The sequence below is a fragment of the Vigna radiata genome, chromosome 5 (genome assembly GCF_000741045.1).
Source record: "Vigna radiata var. radiata cultivar VC1973A chromosome 5, Vradiata_ver6, whole genome shotgun sequence".
Lineage (NCBI taxonomy): Eukaryota > Viridiplantae > Streptophyta > Magnoliopsida > Fabales > Fabaceae > Vigna > Vigna radiata.
The window spans coordinates 10188326-10196577 of record NC_028355.1 but is presented as its reverse complement, the minus strand read 5'-3'; positions in this window follow the sequence as shown (position 1 = coordinate 10196577).

Below are 8252 nucleotides of genomic sequence, written 5' to 3'. Positions count from 1 at the left end.
TTCACCATTTTCATGGTGAATCTAGATGAAAAATGGAAGAAGAATGGAAAAGCAAACCCTAGAAAAGATGAAAAGCAGCTTAAGCATCCAAGAGATCCTCTCTAGAGAGCAATATTAGGTCTGGCCGTCCTCCCCTGTCAAAAGAATGACTCTGAACTCGCAATAGGGGTATTTATAGGTGAGGAGCGCAGCAGAAAACAGGCCCAAGCCCAACGGACTACCGCCCGGCAGAACAAGTGTGGCGCCCGACGGTTTCCCATAAACCTCAAAACCGCCCAGCGCCAACGCCAATGCCTACTCTTCTTCAAATCTTCAATTTTCTTCTCTTTTCTTGAGTCTACGACCTTTATCTTCAACTCCATTTTTCACTTTCTCCAAATGGCTACAAAACAATGCGAAACAAGCATAATATCGCTAAAAACAACTTTTGACTCTCTACAGACTCATTTATTGAGTTTTGCTTGATTCTAAGCTCATTCCAAGTAGTAAAGGGTGTAATTTGGTCTAAAATGACATATGAAAATAACTGTTTTTCAACCTTCATCACTTACAAATTGTTTTTCTTTTTTATTACTATTTGTAATTGTTTTCTGATAGTGGAAAGTTAATCTTGTTTTAGATTAGCAACTGGACATAGGATTGGTAAGATCCGAACTAGTATAAAATTCATCTATGTAAATTTCTCTCTACCTTACTCTTTTATTTATATTTATTATTTGCTAAGTAAGTAAAATTGAGAAGAAATTTTAAAGCCACACGTTTAAATTAAGAACCAATTCACCCCCTTTTGGTTTATTATTCCACGCTAATCATTCCATTGTAGCCACTATGACAAGAATAGTAAGGAAACCCTAGCAGATAAGTGAAAGAGAGGTGGAAGAAGGGAGCTTTTTACTGCTACAACTCCTTTAGTTGAGTGAAGAAAGAAGAGAAAGGAGGAATCGTGAAGCCCCGTGGGAGGCTTGAGGCTGCCATTAGAAAGGATAAATCTTTCAGGGCGGTTGAATACTCAAGGAACTCTAAAATTTCTCTTGAAATACTAGGTAAGGGTGTAAACCAAAAATCTATCAGTGTTTAGGGTATTGTTTCGTAATGTTATTTGTGCCTTTGCTATGTTCGTGAATGTTATGATGAGTGGATGTTTGGTTCTGTATGAAGGTGTGTGTGAGGTATGTTAAAATGCATGATATATTTGAGCGTTTTGTTTTAGCCTATAGATCCTGTTTTCTTTCACTGTGGTTGCACCCATTATAAAATCTATTAATCACTCTCTAAATAAAAGTTACTCGTGAGGGTTAAGGTCTTGTTTTCTATCCTTTTAATCCCAGTGAAAGGGATGTCACGTTTTCCATATGATAGTGATAAACCATGTTATCTCTTCCTGGCTAAGAGTGGTTGCCTATGGGTGCAGGAGAATATGTATATAAGATTAATATATTTATTGGAACGAGTGTGGCATAATTAAATGGGAGAGGAAAGAGTATAAGGGAATGGGTTTTTTAATTTGAAGTTTTCAATGTTTTCAATTTTTCTTTCAAGTCCAACAAAGATGTGATGACATATATGGATATACAAGACTTAGGACAAAACAATAGGATCATAAAATCAAAGAAAATGAATCAAAAGATGACCCAAACCCATGACACAAACCCATAAACTCTGCACACATACAAATAGAAAAATTGGAAATCCTAGGCACACAAAATGCATGATCAAGAAGAGCAATTAATATGAATCAATATTTCAGGACATACAACACATACTTATAAAATAACATATTAAACATGTTTGAAAAGATTAAACAACAAGGAATTCACAAGAACACAAATGGGTAAAAAAATGGGTAAGAACTTTGAGACTCTTATCTCTTGAAGACTTCCAAGATAGTGACCATAGCTCCTGATAGCAAATGATGGAGGTTTCTTTAATGATGCTTCTTCAACAAGAGATGCTCTCCAATGTGTGTTGATGAAGCTCTTCAAAGGATGGACTCCATGTGAGTTGATGAAAGTTGCGAAAGCTTTTCAAGATGAAGAGAAGTGGTTGATGGTGTTGGATGGTCTAGGTAGAAGTCCTTCTAAGAGGTGAGGCCAACCATGAAGGAGAAGGTAAGAAGAATTCTAGAGAAAGACATTTCTTAGAGTGAAAACTAAGGAGAAGGAGACTTGCAATTTTGGCAAAGAAACTCTAGCGTTCAAAATAGTTCTAAAAAATTATACAAGGTTGCCTCTCCTTTTATACGTGAAGGAGTAGGCTAGCATTTAATGCACTAGAAAGGAACTAGAAGCTTCCTATGGAAAGGGGGGATGAATGGGAGCCTTCCACCCTAACTACCATCCAAGTTCAATTTATAGGAGCCTTCCTTGATGTTGACATGTTCCAAAGGCTTCCTATGACCCATTTTAAGCACATATTCACCTACATCAAGGTTTATGGTGCACTACTTTACTCTAAAAGCTACTAAGCTTCTAAAACAAAGCTAAAAGATATCTTTACATATTTACAAAGGAAAAATAAGAAGACTAGTAAGTGATTCTCCACAAGAGTAAAATCTTTCAAGCTTTGTCTTCTTCTTCCATCTTCTTTTACCATGGCTCTTTATGAGAGGTTCAATGTCTTCTAAAAGGATTAAGGTAAAGCAAGAAAAAGCTTTAAAGTCCTTTTTATTCTTCCGATCTCCTAGCCTTAGCTTAAGTTGATGCTCCATTCATGGATCTCCATTTAGTTCGCAAAACGGATTCCATCATACCCTCCCTCTTGAAAACGATCTGCCTTCAGATCGGGAAGATATTTGAGGAAGCACAACTTTTGTTTAATGATCTCCTCCTAGATAAAAAATTTACCTACAACAAATAGCAAATAAGAGTCTTATTAAAAGAATAAACCTAATCAAAAGAACATAGAAAAAAGGCCTTTTGTTTTTGGAAAGTATTTTATGAGGAAAATTGTTGGCCTTTATTTCAAAAAGTTGTTCTAGTGATAAAATCATATACAAACGAAGAAAGAAATAAGGCCTTTTATTTTTCAAAAGATTTTCTTGAGGAAAATTTATATTTTCTATAGAATTTAAAACTTTTTCTTCACTAGGTGAAGAATGAGAGTTATCCAAGCTTCTAGTGTGTTGATCTTTTAAAAGTAATGTTCTTTTGGGAGGACGTTCAAAAGAAATTCTCCTTCTCTCAAAACACTTCAAGTATTGGATATCTCTTGTTTTAGTTTCTTCAAAAGTTATAAGACCTAATTTACAAAAATCTTTTTGTTCACCTTGAGTTTTTTGTAACTTGCGAGGTAACAAAAACTCAACGAGTGATTTTTCAAAGGTTATTGAGGAGTTAAAAATAATGAGGAGTGAAAGTGAAGGTAAAATACTTTCAAAAGTAAAGGTTGAAATCTAGAAGTGAGAATCATTATTGAAAAGATAAGAGTTCAAAGTTTGGAAAAATCCCTTTAGAACTCTTGAATCAATTATGATTGGGAGAGTAGGAGGTGTCTTGAGTAATACTTCATCTTTGAGTAGGTGTTCTTCTTTGAGCAAGATTTCTTCCTTCACTTTTTCTTTCCTCTCAATCTCTTCTTTCTCTTTCTTTTGTTTCTCCTCCCTCTCTCATCTCTCATTTTCTTCTTTCTTTTTCTTTTCTCTCTCGTCCCTTTCTTTTCTCTCATTTTCTTCTTATTCTTTCTTTTCTCTCTCCTCCCTTTCTATTCTAGCTTCCACCTCTTTAACTTTTTTCTCTATTTGTATTTGTTCCACTTTCTTCCTTTCAATTTCTCTTCTTTCCATATCTCTCAAGAGCTTCTCATGTTTCCCTTCAAACTCCTTCTCTTTAAGAAAGAACTCTTTTTCACCTCTAATAGATTCTCTATCTTTCTCCATGAGTTCTCTTTTTCCATGTTTAAGCTCTTGATTTCTCTTGAAAGAAGGTGGAACAAATTTTCTTCTCATACAAGCTCTTAGGTCATTCCAATCTCTAATTGGTGATTTGATACCATTTTTAACATCATTTTGCCTTTGATACCACCAATCATATGCATGCCTCTTAAATCTAGAAGAACACAACCAAACTATGTGAAACTTACTACACTTAATAATGAATGGTTGGAGTTTTTCAGTCTTTTTCTTCCCAACCTAAGTATGACATCGGATCAAGTTCTCCACCAAAATATGGAATGTCATGCTCAGCTCTTAAACGCAACTCAGTCTCAGTATACTTATAATAGAAACGTCATGATCCCAAAACCTATCATCCAAACTAGAATGGTAGAAGTTTTCATTGTGGTGACTATTTTGAAGCTCATTTCTACCATGAGAGGTGGATGTTTCTATAGTGTACCTTCTTCTATTGGATGACTCAGCTTGTTGTTTTTCTCTCCTTTTTTCCATCATAAACTCAGTAAACATACTCTCTAACTTGCTAACTTTTTATTATAAGTTCATACCTAAGATGTAAGTCTTCTTGACTATCTCTTACACTACCACGATCACTTGAATGAGAATGATCACTCGTGTTGTAAAGTTTAAAATGTTTTCACAAAGGTTTTCAAAACACTTTACGACAATAAGTGAAAAAGGTTTTCACAAGGAAAAATTTATTTTTGGGTGGATGATTTCTAAAGAGAAACAATAGAGTAAGAATGTTCCAAGTAGCTCCCAGGAAGGAGAGGTGAGTCACAATGGAGAAGCTTAAAAACCAAGTCCTTCCTAGCAAGAGTTTCCTTTGATTACCCTTACCTAAGCTTCTTAGAAGAAATTCTAAAACTTTTTTTTTTGTTTTTATATGCAAATGAAAAGAATGCTCTTAAAACCAAAGAAAGGTGTATCTAAGATGCTTTCAAACAACCTAAGTACCACGAAGACTTAAAAGATAAACAAGACGATGTATAAAAGAAAAGTAGAAGGAATTGAATGCTATGTAAACAAGTAAACTAACGGTCCTATGTGAAGATGCAAATGAAACTTAAGAGCCACTTGACACACTTCACTTCTAAGAGTGTAAACTAAACTATTACATAATTTTAGCAATGGAGATGGGATTGTAGCAAAGACATTTTCCCAAGACACCAAGCAAAAAATGAAATCAACTAAAAAATTACAAGAACACAAAGGTTCCGTGATACAAAAATAATAGCCAATAAAAGTGGAAAAACAGACCCTAATTCCTTGCTTCTTTCAAATGTTTGTCCTCTCTTGACTCACTCCAAAACAATGTAGTTATCTCCCTCCAAAGTCCAAATAGAAATGCTTCTTTTAGCCTTCTTTTTAGCCTTCAAAAATGCTACCTTCACGGTCAGTTAATCTCCAAAAAGAACTACCAACCAAATATGTTTTTCCAACACCAAAGAGGCAAAAAATAAAAGCAATAAAAGCACAATTTGCAAAGCTCAACTCAAAGGGAGAAAAAGGAGACAATACTTCAAGGAAAGCCAAGAATGACAAGCAATAAAATTTAGGCAAGTCAAATAGGAAGGCACTCAAATGGAATTCCTAAAGAAAGGTGCTAGAATAGATGAATAAAACCAAAATAAAACTAAGAATACAAGACCAACTAGATTAGCCAAGGCAAAACAATTGCTGGAAAAATGCAAACAACACTTAAAATTCAAGTCCAAAATTGAGTTTCTTGTTGTTGTTGTGTCGTTTTCTTTTGGCAACTTTTTTTTTCACTTCTTTTGTTCCTTTTTTTTTTCTTTTTTTTTTTTTTGATTGAGGGATCTTTTGTTTTTATCACTTAATTTTTCAGAACACAACAAGCATCATAATCTTTGCACAACTCATTAAAAAACAAGGCTAATTCAAGTGTCTATGAAGGAAATCCTAAGGAATCAAATGATCTTTTGACAACAACAAAATGACTCAATAGAAACATAATACTAAGAACTTGTTTAGGAACTAATAACAAGTATGAATACACTCATAAAGCTCAAAGAAAACCCAGAAAAACCAAAAACACAAAAATCCGAAATTTCACGCTGGAACTGGACAGCTCTGACCTTTGCTCAATGTTTCACACATAACTTTTTCTAAAGAGCTCTAAATGAGATCAAGTTTTTGTTCCTGAAAAATAGACTCAAATAGCTTTCATTGGACTTATAAAACGTAGAATTTGGACCTCTGGTTAAATTTTGAGCGCCAGCTTCGTCGAATAGTTCTCTATCAAACGCTCAAGCGCCAACGCTGAGGGCAGAAATTGAGTATCGCGCCCACCGCTGAGCGCTACCTCACCACTGAGCGATGGTTTCTATACTGAAGTCACTGCCAAACGTTTGGGCATCAACGCTGAGCTTCCATCTTGAGTACCGTACCCACCGCTGAGCGGTGACCCAGCGCTGAGCGCCACTGCTTTGGGCCTGGGCCAGTTTCTGCTACGTTTTAATGAATTATAAATAGATTTGCACAACCTAGACGGTCTATCTTTTGGCAGAAAAGAGCAGAAATACACTTCTCACCCCTTGGAGGCGGATTTTGGATGGGGGAACTCCAACTTATCAAATCTAGGGTTTATCTTTTCATTCTTTTCATTGTTTTCATCTAGTTTCACCATGTTTATAGTGAACTAAACCTCCATTGTTGTTGGGGAAACGATGTAATCCTATTGAAACTCTCATACATTGAATTGATGCTTTATTCATATGCTTTCTTTTATTAATTGTTAGAGTTTTTCCTCCATTATCTGTGCATGCTTTGTTTAAGACATTATTCAATAGCGTGATCTTTGATTTTATCTATATGGAGACATATGGGTATATCTAAACATGAGGGAATTCTCTCGGGAGCAATATTACTTAGACATAGGAATAGGAGGATCAATTGCCTTTAAGCTTCTGTGTGAATGTAATGCATGAACAATTGCTAGGGAGACAAGACACTGTAAACTAGTAAGTAGGAGCAGACTCTCTTCACCAAGACATTGGGATTAGGGTAAATTAGAAAGTGGCATTAACATTAATGAAAAAGTAGAATTCGTAAATATATGAGAGTGGATTAGGATAAGTCGGAAACCCCAACAACACCATTCATCCATATTATTCAACTGCCAATTGATCAACTTTTGCATGTGCATGTTTAATTTACGTTTTAGCATTATAAACTTTAATTTTCGTTATTCAAGTCTTATTATAATTAACAAATCACACAAAAGTCTAGGCCTATGAGTCTCTAGGGAAACGATACGTGGTCTTACCACTTATTATTACTTAATACGATTCGGTACACTTATCGGAGTCCTGACACTAGGTCGTCTCTTAAGGACATATTTGGTTCAGGAATTGGATCAAACACATGGTGGGGGGTTTTGAAGGTTGTTTTGTGACTTGAATTTATCTAAACTAAAAGACAAATTTAAACACAGATTCAAACATAGGTTGATGTTAGCCTGATTTCACTTGTTTACAATCACAGGTTTACAACAGATGTTCAATCCTATGACCCTTAATCCAACACGAAATAGACAACTAAGCGAAGTCTAAAAAGGTCTTCATAAAATGCAAATTAAGAAAACACACTCACACAAATTCATCAATTATGCACACATACAGTAATCAACCAAGTGAAGATTATTATGCTTGAATTAAACCACTAAATGAGGACCAATTATACAAAACAAATTGCATATATGCAGGGCACACCAAACATAATCACAATTAAGCTCCGAAAACCTCATGGAAACATTGGTAGTCGCACTAAACACCAACCCAAACTGATTAAGCTTCCATGAAAACGAGTTCTAAACAATTAAAATAGAATTGAAACATCAATGCAGAAACGGGATTCCAATGCTCAAAACACAATAATGAAGAAAACGTAAAACCCAAGTAAGAAAACACAAATTCAATGCACAAAAATGAATACCCAATGCATAAAAACAAAAACCCAATGCATAAAAACAAAAACCCAATGCATAAAAAAAAAACCAATGCATAAAATTATGAGTTTTGACGTGCCAAAATTTATTCTTAATCGAACCAAGGAATTTGTTCTCTAGAACCTCACCTCCGTCACTGTCTCTGGTGTCCAAATCAAAGCCTCTGACCCCTTCGTCATCCTTCGTAGGGAGCAGGTTTAATTGGATCTTTACTATAAGAAAAATCAATTTGTATCAATTAAGGTTTTTTGCTTCATGGTCCTTCGACCCTACGAGTCGTGCAGAGATACTTCTCCTGGGGCCTTTCACTTTGTTCTTCTCTTTTTAGGAGCAATGACTTAAGTGAGTCTTCCTTGTCAGAGCCTGGATGCCGAACACAGAAGAACATGGTTG